We start from the raw sequence: 17,003 nt of genomic DNA on the forward strand, positions 1-17,003 counted from the left end.
AGGAATCCCATGCTTCGTCCATGAAACAACCCTCAGCCCCAGAGTCTATCAAGGCACTACATGTAGCACCCGAACCGGTCCAGCGTAGGTGGACCGACAAAGTAGTACAGGACCTTGATGGAGAGACTTGAGTAGTTGCGCTCACCTGTAGCCCTCCGCTTACAGATGAGCTCTGGCTTTTACTGGACATGAATTAACAAAATGTCCAGCAACTCCGCAATAGAGGCACAGGCGGTTGGTGATCCTCCGTTCCCTCTCCTTATTCGAGATGCGAATCCCTCCCAGCTGCATGGGCTCAGTCTCAAAGCCAGAGGAGGGAGATGGTTGCGATGCGGAGCAGGGAAACACCGTTGATGCGAGCTCTCTTCCACGAGCCCGGTGACGAAGATCTACCCGTCGTTCTATGCGGATGGCGAGAGCAATCAAAGAGTCCACATCTGAAGGAACCTCCCGGGAGAGAATCTCATCCTTAACCACTGCGTGGAGTCCCTCCAGAAAACGAGCGAGCAGCGCCGGCTCGTTCCACTCACTAGAGGCAGCAAGAGTGCGAAACTCAATGGAATAATCCGTTATGGACCGTTCACCTTGGCATAAGGAAGCCAGGGCCCTAGAAGCCTCCCCACCAAAAACTGAACGGTCAAAAACCCGAATCATCTCCTCTTTAAAGTTCTGGAATTTGTTAGAGCAATCAGCCCTTGCCTCCCAGATAGCTGTGCCCCATTCTCGAGCCCGGCCAGTAAGGAGTGAAATGACGTAAGCAACCCGAGCTCTCTCTCTAGAGTATGTGTTGGGTTGAGAGAGAACACAATCTCACACTGCGTGAGAAAGGAGCGGCACTCAGTGGGCTGCCCGGAGTAGCAAGGTGGGTTATTAACCCTAGGTTCTGGAGGCTCGGCAGGCCAGGAAGTAACAGGTGGCACGAGACGTAGACTCTGGAACTGTCCAGAGAGGTCGGAAACCTGAGCGGCCAGGTTCTCCACGGCATGGCGAGCAGCAGACAATTCCTGCTCGTGTCTGCCGAGCATGGCTCCTTGGATCTCGACGGCAGTGTAACGAGCGTCTGAAGTCGCTGGGTCCATTCCTTGGTCGGTTCCTTCTGTCATGCAGGTGAAAGAGGACCCAAAAGCGACTTAACAGAAACAGAGTTTATTTAAATCCAAACAGGGAATAACAAAAATCCTCTAGTCTGTAGAGGGGAATAACTAGAGAAGCGGCCACAGACTGCAGGTCGCTTCGGGTAGGCGCAGGCCGTAGTTGATAGAGCCACCTGCTCACACGCAGCATCTGATGAAGGCAAAAAACACGACAGGACAGGGCGAAACACAATCACAGCATGGTGAATACAAAACAAGGAACCGACGGGACAGGAACGGATCACAAAGGAATAAATAGGGACTCTAATCAGGGGGAAAGGATCGGGAACAGGTGTGGGAAGACTAAATGATGATTAGGGGAATAGGAACAGCTGGGAGCAGGAACGGAACGATAGAGAGAAGAGAGAGCGAGAGAGTGAGAGAGGGAGGGGGGAGAGAGAGGGATAGAAGGAGGGAAAGAACCAAATAAGACCAGCAGAGGGAAACGAATAGCATGGGGAGCACAGGGACAAGACATGATAATAAATGACAAACATGACACCATCACTCTCCTTCTTGGTCAAATAGCCTTTACACATCCTGGAGGTGTGTTGGGTCATTGTCCTGTTGAAAAACAAATGCTAGTCCCAATAAGCGCAAACCAGATGGGATGGCGTATCGCTGCAGAATGCTGTAGTAGCCATGCTGGTTAAGTGTGCCTTGAATTCCAAATAAATCACAGACAGTATCACCAGCAAAGCACTCCCACACAATCACACCTTCTCCTCCATGCTTCATGATGGGAACCACACATGTGGAGATCTTCCGTTCACTTACTTTGTTGGAACCAAAAATGGCAAATTTGGACTTTTCCACCAGTCTAATGTCCATTGCTTGTGTTTCTTGGCCCAAGCAAGTCTCTTCTTCTTATTGGTGTCCTTTAGTAGTGTTTTTTTGTAGCAATTCAACCATGAAGGCTTGTTTCACACAGTCTCCTCTGAATAGTTGATGTTGAGGTATGTCTGTTAACTTGACCTCTGTGAAGCATTTATTTGGTCTGCAATTTCTGAGGCTGGTAACTCTAATGAACTTATCCTCTGCAGCAGAGGTAACTCTGAGTCTTCCTTTCCTGTATTTGTATTTGTTATTACCTGATGTGGAATAGAGTTCCATGTAGTCATGGTTCCCTGTAGTACTGTGCGCCTCCCATAGTCTGTTCTGGACCTGGGGACTGTGAAGAGACCTCTTGTGGCATGTATTGTGGGGTATGCATGGATGTACAGGCTGTGTGCCAGTAGTTTAGACAGACAGCTCGGCGCATTCAACATGTCGGATTCACCTCTCATAAATAAAAGTAGTGATGAAGTCAATCTCTCCTCCACTTTCAGCCAGGAGAGATTGACATGCATATTATTAATATTAGCTCTCTGTGTGCATCCAAGGGCCAGCCGTGCTGCCCTGTTCTGAGCCAGTTGCAATTTTTAAAGTCCTTTTTTGTGGCACCTGACCACACGACTGAACAGTAGTCAAGGTGTGACAAAACTAGGGCCTGTAGGACCTGCCTTGTTGATAGTATTGTTAAGAAGGCAGAGCATCGCTTTATTATAGACAGACTTCTACCCATCATAGCTACTACTGCATCAATATGTTTTGACCATGACAGTTTACAATCTAGGGTTAATCCAAGCAGTTTAGACATCTCAACTTGCTCAATTTTCTCATTATAGTACAGTACAAAAATTAGTTGAGGTCTAGGGTTTAGTGAGTGTTTTCTTCCAAATACAATGCTTTTCATTTTAGAAATATTTAGGGCTAACTTATTCCTTGCCACCTACTCTGAAAATAACTCCAGCTCTTTGTTGAGTGCTGCAGTCATTTCAGTCGCTGTAGTAGCTGACGTTTATATTGTTGAGTCATTCGCATACATAGACACTCTGGCTTTACTCAAAGTCAGTGGCATGTCGTTAGTAAAAATTGAAAAAAGCAAGGGGCCTAAACAGCTACCCTGATTCTAACTGGATTATGTTTGAGAGGCTTCCATCAAAGAACATCCTCTGTGTTATGTTAGACAAGTAACTCTTTATCCACATTATAGAAGGGAGTGTAAAGCCATAACACATACGTTTTTCCAGCAGAAGACTATGATCGATAATGTCAAAAGCTGCACTGAAGTCTAACAAGACAGCCCCCACAATCGTTTTATCATCATTTTCTCTCATCAAATCATCAGTCATTTGTGTAAGTGCAGTGCTTGTTGAGTGTCCTTCCCTATAAGCATACTGGAATTCTGTTGTCAGTTTGTTTACTGTGAAATAACATTGTATCTGGTCAAACACCATTTTTTCCAGAAGTTTACTAAGGGTTGGTAACAGGCTGATTGGTCAGCTATTTGAGCCAGTAAAGGGGGCTTTACAATTCTTGGGTAGCGGAATGACTTTAGCTTCCCTCCAGGCCTGAGGGCACACGCTCTCTAGTAGGCTTAAATTGAAGATGTGACAAATAGGAGTGGCAATATCATCTGCTATTATCCTCAGTCATTTCCATCCAGATTCTCAGACCCTGGTGCCTTGTCATTGTTGATAGACAACAATACGTTTTTCAGCTCATCCACACTGACTTTACAGAATTCAAAAGTACAATTCTTGTCTTTCATAACTTGGTACGATAAACTTAGTAGTGTCAGCATTCGTTGCTGGCATGGCATCCCTAAGTTTTCTTATCTTGCCAATGAACAAGTCATTAAAGTAGTTTGCAATATCAGTGGGCTTTGTGATGAATGAGCCATCTGATTGAAGGAGCCAAGTTGGCTTTTTTTCCCAAAAATTTCATTTCAGGTGACCCAAAGCTTTTTACTCTCATTCTTTATATAATATATATTTGCTTCATAGTGTAGTTTATTTTTATTTAGTTAGTCACATGATTTCTTAATTTGAAGTATGTTTGCCAATCAGTTGGGCTGCCAGACTTAATTGCCATACCTTTTGCCTCACCCCTCTCAACCAGACAATTTTTCAATTCCTCATCAATCCAAGGGGATTTAATAGTTTTCACAGTAATTTTCTTAATGGGTGCGTGCTTATTAGTAACTGGAATATGTAGTTTCATAAATTTGTCAAGTGCAGAGTCTGGTTGCTCCTCATGTAACAAATAAACTTTGATTTGATTACACACCACAGACCAGCAAATATTCTTTACATCCTCAACATATGAATCACTACATATTGTGATCACTTCATCCTATGGATTTGGATACTGCTTTAAAGCAAATATCTGAAGCGTTAGTAAAGATGTGATCAATACAGGTCCTTCTGTAGCTCAGTTGGTAGAGCATGGCGCTTGTAACGCCAGGGTAGTGGGTTCGGTCCCCGGGACCACCCATACGTAGAATGTATGCACACATGACATAAGTCGCTTTGGATAAAAGCATCTGCTAAATGGCATATATTATTATTATATATTATTATTTTATTCCTGTGATGTTTGAAACTACCCTGGTAGTTTGACTGACAACCTGATTCAGGTTGCAGGCACTGGTTACAGTTTGAAGTTTTTTCCTGAGTGGGCAGCTTAATGATAGCCAGTCAATATTTAAATCACCCATAAAATATAATTCTCTGTTGATATCACATACATTATCAAGCATTTCACACATATTATCCAGATACTGACTGTTAGCACTTGGTGGTCTATAGCAGCTTCCCACAAGAATGGTCTTTAGGTGAAGCAGATGAACCTGTAGCCATATTACTTCAACAGTATTTAACATTAGATCATCTCTAAGCTTAACAGGAATGTGGTTCTGAATATAGACGGCAACACCGCCCCCGTTGGCATTTCTGTCTTTTCGGTAGATGTTATAACCATGTATTGCTACCATTGTATCATCAAAGGTATTATCTAAGTGAGTTTCAGAGATAGTCAGAATATGAATGGCATCTGTTACAAGCAAGTTATTGACTTCATGGACCTTGTTTATTAGGCTACATATGTTAATATGGGCTATTTCAGCACTTTCCTGGGTTTCTTGATTGTTTTTAATGCTTTACTGGGAAGCGTATCAGAGGTAGACTTACTTATGTTGTTTACATTGGAGCTGATAGTGCAGGGTGAGCTGCATAATTGGTTTTCCTACTATTGCACACCGCCTCAGTGCTAACAGTTTAACTCTGGTTTATAGGCTCGTGGTTACTGCTTACAATATCTGTAGGATAAACAGATGTATTTGGTGCAATTAGGGGTACATCAATTTAATTACTTACATTGTGTTTGCCAATGTCCCTAAGATCATGTACATTTGATGCAGCATTATGATGACTCATTGTCACAATGGTAGGGATTAACTGAGCTGGTCTTGGATCATTTACCAGTCATTGTTTCAAGGCAACCTTGAAATGTGTGGACACGAGAGACAGTTTCATCATAGCGCTTGGTGGTTTTTGCGACAGCACTTGAAGAAATGTTCAAAGTTCTTGAAATGTTCTGTATTGACTGACCTTCATGTCTTAAAGTAATGATAGACTGCTGTTTCTCTTTGCTTATTTGAGCTGTTTTTGCCATAATATGGACTTGGTCTTTTAACCATTTATGGCTATATGTTGTATACCACCCCTACCTTGTCACAACACAACTGATTGGCTCAAAAGCATTAAGAAGGAAAAAAATCCACAAATTAACTTTTAACAAGCACACCTGTTAATTGAAATGCATTCTAGGTGACTACCTCATGAAGCTGGTTGAGAGAATGCCAAAAGTGTGCAAAGCTGTCATCAAGGCAAAGGGTGGCTACTTTGAAGAATCTCAAATATAAAATATACTTTGATTTGTTCAACACTTTTTTAGTTACTACATGATTCCATGTGTTATTTCATAGTTTTGATGTCTTCACTACTATTCTCCAATGTAGAAAATAGTACAAATAAAGAAAAAACGTTAAATGAGTAGACTTACAGTGAGGGAAATAAGTATTTGACCCCCTCTCAATCAGAAAGATTTCTGGCTCCCAGGTGTCTTTTATACAGGTAACGAGCTGAGATTAGGAGCACACTCTTAAAGGCAGTGCTCCTAATTTCAGTTTGTTACCTGTATAAAAGACACCTATCCACAGAAGCAATCAATCAGATTCCAAACTCTCCACCATGGCCAAGACCAAAGAGCTCTCCAAGGATGTCTGGGACAAGATTGTAAACCTACACAAGGCTGGAATGGACTACAAGACTATCGCCAAGCAGCTTGGTGAGAAGGTGACAACAGTGATTATTCGCAAATGAAAGAAACACAAAAGAACCGTCAATCTCCCTCGGCCTGGGGCTCCATGCAAGATCTCACCTCATGGAGTTGCAATGATCATGAGAACGGTGAGTAATCAGCCCAGAACTACACGGGAGGATCTTGTCAGTGATCTCAAGGCAACTGGGACCATAGTCACCAAGAAAACAATTGGTAACACATTACGCCGTGAAGGACTGAAATCCTGCTGCGCCCGCAAGGTCCCCTTGCTCAAGAAAGCACATATACATGCCTGTCTGAAGTTTGCCAATGAACATCTGAATGATTCCGAGGATAACTGGGTGAAAGTGTTGTGGTCAGATGAGACCAAAATGGAGCTCTTTGGCATCAACTCTCCGTGTTTGAAGGAGGAGGAATGCTGCCTATGACCCCAAGAACACCATCCCCACTGCCAAACATGGAGGTGGAAACATTATACTTTGGGGGTGTTTTTCTGCTAAGGGGACAGGACAACTTCACTGCATCAAAGGGACGATGGACGGGGCCATGTACCGTCAAATCTTGGGTGAGAACCTCCTTCCCTCAGCCAGGGCATTGAAAATGGGTCGTGGATGGGTATTCCAGCATGACAATGACCCAAAACACATGGCCAAGGCAACAAAGGACTGGCTCAAGAAGAAGCACATTAAGGTCGTGGAGTGGCCTAGCCAGCTGAAGGTGAGCTGAAGGTTCGAGTTGCCATACATCAGCCTCGAAACCTTAATGACTTGGAGAAGATCTGCAAAGAGGAGTGGGACAAAATCCCTCCTGAGATGTGTGTAAACCTGGTGGCCAACTACAAGAAACATCTGATCTCTGTGATTGCCAACAAGGGTTTTGCCACCAAGTACTAAGTCATGTTTTGCAGAGGGGTCAAATATTTATTTCCCTAATGCAAATCAATTTCAAAAAATTTTGACATGCGTTTTTCTGGATGTTTTTATTGTTATTCTGTCTCTCACTGTTCAAATAAACCTACCATTACAATTATAGACGGATCATTTCTTTGTCCGTGGCAAACGTACAAAATCAGCAGGGGATCAAATGCTATTTCCTTCACTGTATATATACTGTAGCACCTTTTTCTAAGTTTGTATGAAAAATCAATGCCTTTAAGATACACACACACAACTGTGTCCGGCTAACTCCTGCAAATGGCTGCAGGGCTGTTACTACACTATGGGTGACTACTGTTAAACTGTTTGGTGTAGGATTGGTGTGAATTCAATTTCAATTCAGTCAATTTAGAAGGTCAAAACGAAATAGTTTAGATTAAAACTATAGTTTACTTCCTGAATTGACTGAATTGAAATGGCCACGCATCTCCACTGACACCATACAACCTTGGCATCCTCCAGTTCAGTTCCATCCACCATCTGGAAGTCTCAGTCAGTATGGTACTGGAGAAGAGCATTGGACAGTGTTATCAATCCAACCCAACTAGCCCTGTAGCCACAGGCTCCTCTTCCTGTCCCTCTGTCTCTCTTTGAGGACCAGACTCAGCCCATTGGGTGTTCTCTCCATCTGCTAACGCACAGAGTAGAGGAGAAGGATATACATGTACGAGGCTTTCGCAGGTGATGATGTTCCCATCTCTTCTATCCATTCTCTCATTTACACATAATTCCATTGATATTTCATTGATTTTTAATGTATTCTTGTTGCTTTGTTTCAATCAATCAGTTTTACTGAAAATAAACCCTTTCTTATTAAGAAACCACACACTGTTAAAACCATTAATATTAAATGTGCCGTTATTACCCCATGAACCAGTTTACAGAAAGCATGGAAGGGTATGGAACATGGATAGATCTGGCACTTCCTGTTTTATATACATCATATTACCTTTACTCCTTCAGGACCCAGAGACCACTTGTTATTAATGAAGTAGTGTCTCATTGATGTGTTCTCATGTAGCAGTGTGGCTAGCTCATGTTCCACTCTACAGTGAGCGCTAATAAACGAGGAAGGTATGCTACCTGTTTTCAATTAACTCCAGGAATGCCTGACATTTAGCTGTCTGGCTTTTCTTGCCACATGATGCCCTCACTCTAATATCCTGTGGCCAACTGTCAAGGAATTAAATGTAAAAATGTCTATAGGGGCCACTATTACTGCAAACATGGTGCTGTGGCTGAATATCAAAGGTCTATCCTTGGTTCCTTGCGTACTTGTTTCCTTGACCTCCTTCTCACAGCTCATTGGAAGAGAAAATCCAAGTGAAGGAACCTCACATCTTCTCCTCCAGTGCGGTTTGAGAAGGAGGATGAGGAATAATGTCCCTCCTTTCCTCTAGCCACGGTGTTGTTATGCTTCCATGTAGATGACAGGATGAGCTAATTAACCCAAACTGAAGCTGTTTTTACGATGCACTGGTGGTAGTTTATGGTTGGCCGCTGGTACAGTCCAGAGCAGCTGCCTGCATCTCCAATTAGTACTGTTTTACTGTGTGGGGTGTTTAGGCCAGTCCCAAATGGTACCCTATTCCCTATATAGTGCCCTACTTTTGACCGGGGCTTATTGGACTCAAAAGTAATGCAATATATAGGGAATAGGGTGCCATTTGGGAAGAAGCCTTAGTCATGTTTTTATGGCCTCCGTAAATGTTAAAAGAATGTCTATGGCGCTCAATCAAACCTTCAGGCTATTACATTACAGGTAATGATAGCCAAACCAACTTGGAGGGGTCATGATGATAATAAAAGTTTTATTGTCAAGCAAACCAACTGGGATAGAGAATTGATCTGTGGAAGACAAAGAAGACTTTTTGGAATTCCTATCACACATAAACTGAGATGCACACAAACAGAAGTACACACACACGCACACACGCAAGCATGCACACACCCATACCCCCCCTACACACACATGCAAGCATGCACAAACCCATAACCCCCCACACACGCAAGCATGCATACACCTATACCCCCCGCACACACACGAAAGCATGCACACACTCATACCCCCCACACACGCAAGCATGCGTACACCCATACCCCCCCACACACACAAGCATGTGTACACCCATACCCCCTACACACACATGCAAGCATGCACACACCCATATCCCCCTACACACACATGCAAGCATGCACAGACCCATAACCCCCCACACACGCAAGCATGCGTACACCCATACCCCCCACACACACAAGCATGTGTACACCCATACCCCCTACACACACATGCAAGCATGCACACACCCATATCCCCCTACACACACATGCAAGCATGCACAGACCCATAACCCCCACACACGCAAGCATGCACACACTCATACCCCCCACATGCAAGCATGCGTACACCCATACCCCCCACACACGCAAGCATGCACACACATACCCCCCACACACACCCATACCCCCCACACACACACACGCAAGCATGCGTACACCCATACCCCCACACACACACACGCAAGCATCCACACACCCATACCCCCTCACACACACAAGCATGCATACACCCATACCCCCCCCCCCACACACAGTGCATATACACATTATGCACATTATGCACACACACTTGTAAACCACCAGTCAGCTATATTTTTCACCTAATGGGCACAAAAGTTGCAAATTGCAGCAAAGAGGACTTGGCAGCACAAAAATCTGTATTAAGTATTGATCTAAAAAGGTCAATTCTCCAATTCAGCAGCAGCAGTGCATCCTTAAGGCAGCAGCTGTTCATGGTGATAGGGCCATATATTAACAGACAGTAAAAGTGCCAGTTGACGTCAAGCTCACAGTGACACTAAAGAACTGATAGGGTGAAATTATCCTTTATTGGTACATTTGGGGGATGATTTAACAGTCACGATATCTTATAGTTACAAAGGATGAGTCGAGCGCTGTTATACCTCTGGAAAACTAAAAGTGCTCAAAGAGGCGGATGCTTAGTCAGCAAAACAGATATGACAGTGGTATTGCAGTTGATAAGGAATTTTTTCTTGTTGCCCTAATCTTACTTTTACAGCAAATAGTCTAAGGCCCCGTACACACTTAGGTTGTACAACTGGTGTACAACTCATTTGACACAGAACTTGTGAAACTTGACATTTTTGTGATTGCAACAGAGTTTATCTGTACACAAAATGTTTCCACAACCATTGTGGGGTGTCTCCGCAGGGTAATTACTTTTGTGCCAAAAGCTCTCCTTTCTATCACAATTGTTGTGTCAAATGTGTTGTACATCAGATCTGCAACTTGAGTGTGTACGGGGCCTAAGCGTCCGGATCAAAGCACATCAAGCCATGTATATGACTTGGCGGTTTATGACAAACTCACCATTTCAAACAGGATGTCATTCTTTGCAGTGCTTTGCTCCTCAATCGCCTACCAGCAGCACTATAATAGCTACAGAGGGATGTAGTGAGATGTTTAGTGCCCCAGCGGTTTGATGTTGTGAGTAGGGGTCCCATGTTCATGGGCCGGGATTCATAAAGCGTCTCAGAGTAGGAGTGCTGATCTAGGATCAGTTTGCCTTTTTTAATCATAATGACTATGCTGGGGACCTGATTCTAGATCAGACCTCCTGGGTGTAGAACAGGGTGGGGGGAAGGTAGAGGGGAGTCAGTGTGTCGGGACTGAGAGCATGTCCATACACTATGAAGTCTCTATGATGAATATTTCCTTTTCATATTAAAGCAAAAGACAACAGCAAAGCTGTTCATATCGTATCACCAGGAGCAATGAAAGAAGACAGAGACAATTTATTGCAGAGTATCATTATTCAGACTGTGGATAATGATGGAAAGAAAGGATTCTTTCTCATCGGGGAGGCTGTTAGACGATGCCATCTATTTTTCTGGAGGCAATGTTCACTAACAATGTACACATACTCTCTCTGTGTGTGTGTGTGTGTGCACGTGTGTGTGCTTGTGTGCGTGGACCAACAATCTAAGCAGCCTCTGAAGAGCGTCAAGGGTTTCTCTAGGGATTCTCTCTGACAGTCACTGTTCCCTGTCTCTGACCTCTCTACCCTCTGTTTTTTACCTATATAAGTTTATTTTCTTTCTCTTTTTTCTAGAAACCCAAGCTGATTTTATTCAAGAAAAGCTAGAGGGACCCCCCCATTGAGCCAATTACGTTCTAACAGTCTAATAAATACATTTCATATATGCTATCGGAATTGTTTTCATTTGCTTGTGTTTATCAAGGTCTTAGGTAACGTTGTAATACATAAAGCATTTTCTTAGTAGTCTGAGCTATATGCTGCCGTATGCTCACGTGTGGAGCACATGGAACAGCAATTATTCTTGGAAAAAAATATATCTTTTGAAATAGAGCTCACCTCTTCAATTTTGAGATTTATTTGACAAAGGTATGTGTTAGAAACTGCAGAATCTGCTCTTTCTGATACAATATAGAAATCAAAACGTCTTCCCTTGACGGGTTTTTACAATGACAGGTAGGCCGTAAATAAGAATTTGTTCTTAACTGACTTGCCTAGTTAAATAAAGGTTAAATAAATAAAAATAAAACCTGCATGGGACTCTATAGGAGGATTTGAAAAAGTTACTTTTTGGCACTCTGTTTCCCTGCCTCTGTGTGAATTCCAAGCTGCACCCATCTCTTCATATACAATTTGACAATTGCTAATATTGTCACCCCACCAGACTAGTGTCTTTCGGCTAACCCTATTATTATATGTGTGAAATTAGAATCAATATAGTTTAGGTGTAGTTTCGATGGGCCATCAGCTGCGTGGTGAATGACTGCAGGTGAATGAGGGTTGTCACGCCTTGGTCATTGTATCTTGTGTTTTTGTTATATGTTTGGGTAGGCCAGGGTGTGACATGGGTTTATATGTTGTGTTTCGTATTGGGGTTTGTATTAATTGGGATTGTGTATTATTAGGGGTGTGTCTAGTTGGGAACCGTATTTAGGTAGCCTGAGTGCGTGTTGTATTTCGTGGGTGATTGTACCTGTCTCTGTGTTAGTCACCAGATAGGCTGTAATTAGTTTCACTCGTTTGTTGTTTTCGTATTTTCAGTTATTTCATGTACCGCATTATCTTCATTAAAAGTCATGAGTAACCTACACGCTGCATTTCGGTCTGACTCTCTTCAAACAACAGACGAACAACGTTACAGAGGGTCCTCTTAAAACTGCTTATAACACATTCTGTTCATAATATTAAGATTCTCACAATAACAGTGTTTTATATAGACTTATTTAGGAAAAGTCAAGGACGTGGGAACATGACTTTAAAAATGTCATAGTAATTAATGAACCAATTGTATTTTCTAGTGTTAATTGTGGCCTCCTTTTTTGGGTGGCATACATGGAGGGAATAGGAGCAATCTTGTCCTTTGTGTGTGTGTGTGTGTGTGTGTGTGTGTGTGTGTGTGTGTGTGTGTGTGTGTGTGTGTGTGTGTGTGTGTGTGTGTGTGTGTGTGTGTGTGTGTGTGTGTGTGTGTGTGTGTGTGTGTGTGTGTGTGTGTGTGTGTGTGTGTGTGTGTGTGTGTGTGTGTGTGTGTGTGTGTGGACATGTTTAACTATATTTGTGGGGACCAGAATTCCCCACAAGAATAGTAAAAGAACACAAAATGGACCACCTGCGGACATTTTGTTACTCCCCACAAGGTAAAACGTTTTGTAGTTAGGGTTAGGTTTAGGTTTCGGTGTTAGGGAAAATAGGATTTTGAATGGGAATTAATTTTGTGTCCCCACAAAGTTAGTTGTACAAGACTGTGTGTGTTTGTGTTTTCCCCCTCCTTTCTCTCTCACCTTCTCCCTCTCCTTCACTCATCTGGACTTGATTGTTACTGAGGCTCATGGTGTGGTATATGTACTGTAGTCACTGTCGCTGGCTTTATCTGCAGTGGAGCAGACAGCTTGACGTTTGGTGACGGCTTTTAACACTAGTCTCTACACAACATAGACCGGCATGTGGAGTTTCAACCCACAATTCACAATGCTGTGAAACCAGTAAAAGTTAAGGAAAAGGTCTAAGTCTTTGAAGTTGTTTACAATTATGAACGGAAGGTGAATCAATGGCCAAGATAGTGTCTCTATCCTATTGCACACACAGCTGTGTCTAAGACTACCTGAAGTATTTTCAAGTCCACCGACTCCCCCTGCCTCTGTTTAGGGAAGATATTAACACAGTGGAATCTTTCTTTGGAAGCGAATGAACCAATTTATCAGAGTTTCAGCATTCACTGTAAGGCCTGCATCTCAATGAGTTCCACCCTCAAGTGTTAACTGAGGACAACGCTCAGACAAGTAGTTAACTTTAATAAGGAAGTAGTTCAAATTTGGACACAGTCCAAGACTTTGGTTTAAGTCCCCCCTATTCAGGTAGAATCCCCACAGATGCAGAAGTTGGATAAGATTCAACTGCATCCCAAATAGCACCCTATTCCCCACAATAGTGCACGACTTTTACCAGAGCCCTATGGGCCTTCCCTATAGGGCCTGGTCAAAAGTAGTGCACTATATAGGGAATAGTGTGGAATTTGGGACGAGGACTCTGTAATCAAGAGTTGTCGGAACGTCCTGCCGGTGATGTTTATGAGGGCTCTGATTACCATAATCTAATTGGTTACGCAGATTTCTTGCTTTTGTGGGAGGCCAGTGGGAGGCTTAGCTTCACTACATCATATCACGGAACCCATCTCAGTTACCTTTGAAGATGGATTTCAAGGTTGCCACTTGTCAGGTGGCTTCATTTCGACTGGTTTTCTTCTCTCAATCTTTCTCTCGATTCAGTGTGTGTTGTGTGTCGTGTGTGGAATGTGGGTGTACTTCAATGTATTCACAAAGCGTCTAAGAGTAGTAGTGCTGATCTAGGCCCCCCCCCCCTTTGGCCACATGAGAGAGGACTGTACTATTCCCCTTTTTTCCAAACCTGGAGGTGGCATCTAATACCACTTTTTGGGGGGATACGGAGGAGATGTATAAATTTAAACTGGTCTTGTCAGTAGTAGAAGCAAAGGATTATGGGAAAGTGTCTCCCACCTTCAAAGTGCTGTCTGAAGTCACTGAGTAGGAAATAGTCCTAACCTTTCTCCGGCAGGCCAGATGCAGTGCATACAGGATTGAGACAGCCGAGTGATTGCAGGAGCACGTCAAATGATTTACCCTCTCGCAGATGAATGAGGTTACGGAAGGAGCAACCACGGGTGTGATTTGGAGAAGGAAAAAGGTAGGAAGTCGGATGTTGGGTTTTGTATATCACTTCATTTGGTCAGTTCGTTTCACGTCTAATTGCATTGCTGTGAATTTTTACAAAACAGATGTATGCGATGTTGTGAGGTGTTTGGGGATGTTGAGCACAAATTGGGAGTCACCCAGATGCTACTTCCCCCCTTCCTGCCAATCCATCTCGCCTTCAGGCCTATTCACTTAGAGCTGGTGGCACAGCAGGGAAAAGGTCATTATGCTTGACGTGCAGTAATTTTATGTGACACACTAAAGTGCTTTGCCACATTATGTGCTCATCTTTCAATGTTTAATTTCTTATTCGTTACTCTCCTAACTTCACCCTAAAAAGTGTTATAACAGGCATGAAGTTATACAGTAGGTACAGCACACCTAGTGGTGGAGGTGAGTATTACGTCCATCACCACGCAGACTGAAACTCTACAAAGTCCAAATGGCTTGAACTCTGGCTCGTGGCTAAAGAACTATATATTGCCCTGTTGAAGGGAACTTGGCTTAATGCAACACCGACACTCAATATTTTTTTATCGGCAGACTAGTCTGTCAAGCAGGGGGAAGATATAAGGTGTCGCACCATCAGGTAGCAGTGTTTTCAATTTGCCAAGGCTGTCCACATGGGCTGGCCCTGAACCGTGACAATAGTCGCTAGTCACTTATACTGTATGTAACACCAAACCCCTAAAGGGTAATGAGTGATGTATTTCAAAGCCTAGAAGCTCTGTGAACTGCCTTACACATGGTGTGTGTGTGTGTGTGTGATTGATATAGCCGCTCTCACAGGCTGTGTGTTTCACTATGCAGATATGGCACATGCCATTGCATTTGCTTGCAGACTTACTAGTAACACAAAGCGACACACTCTTCTTCTTGTCAGTCGCATCCTATGCCATTTCCTGAGATCAGTATTGTAAGTATCACAGGAGGCTGCTGAGGGGAGGACGACTCATAATAATGGCCAGAATGGAGCGAATGGAATGGCATCAATCACATGGAAACCATGTGATTGATGGATTTGATACCGTTCCACTTATTCCACTCATTACCACAAGCCCATCCTCCCCAATTAAGGTACCACCAACCTCCTGTGTTAAGTATACACTTGGAGCTGCGTCAACTGTGTTGAATTTAAGGATGGGAGAAATATCAACGTGCGGCTAACACAGTCGGTTAGTCAGCAGTCAGACGACACTCAACCCTCATGCTTTGGGCCCACTGATGCATTCTGGGATACTTCAACCCAAACGATAGGACAAACAGAAATAATTCAAAGTGAGCTCACAGGCTGAAGTTAGCCCTCTTCTCTTTTAGTTGTCTATTTGAAGTTGCAGTGTTTTTTTACTCAGATCTGAGCATTTCTCTGTGACAGAGCCAGAGAGCACGAGTGATGTGCTGACTCGGGAGCAGCCAAGCTAGGCAGGCTAGTCAGACAAGCAGCGTGACTTTGGACAGTTTGAAAGGTATGGGGCCCAATGTCTCCCACCAGCTCCCATGCTCTCCTATAATAAGACCGGAGAGGAGGGAATTTACTGGAGCACGACTCCCCCTAGGGCATCTTCAGAGGACCCAGGTCCCTTCTCTCTGTCTCTCTCTCTCTCTCTCTCTCTCTCTCTCTCTCTCTCTCTCTCTCTCTCTCTCTCTCTCTCTCTCTCTCTCTCTCTCTCTCTCTCTCTCTCTCTCTCTCTCTCTATGCTGCTGCTGCTTTGAACTCTCACTCAGCCAAGCAGCTTGGGTCCTTTTGTGTTAATAATCGCATGAACACACGCACACATAAATACACTGCTCAAAAAAATAAAGGGAACACTTAAACAACACAATGTAACTCCAAGTCAATCACACTGTTGTGAAATCAAACTGTTCACTTAGGAAGCAACACTGATTGACAATAAATGTAACATGCTGTTGTGCAAATGGAATAGACAACACGTGGAAATTATAGGCAATTAGCAAGACACCCCCAATAAAGGACTGGTTCTGCAGGTGGTGACCAGAGACCACTTCTCAGTTCCAATGCTTCCTGGCTGATGTTTTGGTCAATTTTGAATGCTGGCGGTGCTTTCACTCTAGTGGTAGCATGAGACGTAGTCTACAACCCACACAAGTGGCTCAGGTAGTGCAGCTCATCCAGGATGGCACATCAATGCGAGCTGTGGCAAGAAGGTTTGCTGTGTCTGTCAGTGTAGTGTCCAGAGCATGGAGGCGCTACCAGGAGACAGGCCAGTACATCAGGAGACATGGAGGAGGCCGTAGGAGGGCAACAACCCAGCAGCAGGGCCGCTACCTCCGCCTTTGTGCGCCCTGCAAATTGACCTCCAGCATGCCACAAATGTGCATGTGTCTGCTCAAACGGTCAGAAACAGACTGCATGAGGGTGGTATGAGGGCCCGACGTCCACAGGTGGGGGTTGTGCTTACAGCCCAACACCGTGCAGGACGTTTTTCATTTGCCAGAGAACACCAAGATTGGCAAATTCGCCACTGGCTCCCTGTGCTCTTCACAG

The 17,003-nt window shown here is 43.7% G+C and overlaps 1 protein-coding gene across 2 annotated transcripts in view; it reads left to right on the top strand.

The window, feature by feature from the left end:
• LOC124013344 (CXADR-like membrane protein) overlaps positions 1-17,003 on the top strand; it is a 138,033-nt gene that overhangs the window by 87,063 nt on the left and 33,967 nt on the right. The gene's annotated exons all lie outside the window — the stretch shown is intronic.

Source organism: Oncorhynchus gorbuscha, linkage group LG02 (genome assembly GCF_021184085.1).
Source record: "Oncorhynchus gorbuscha isolate QuinsamMale2020 ecotype Even-year linkage group LG02, OgorEven_v1.0, whole genome shotgun sequence".
NCBI classification, from domain to species: domain Eukaryota; kingdom Metazoa; phylum Chordata; class Actinopteri; order Salmoniformes; family Salmonidae; genus Oncorhynchus; species Oncorhynchus gorbuscha.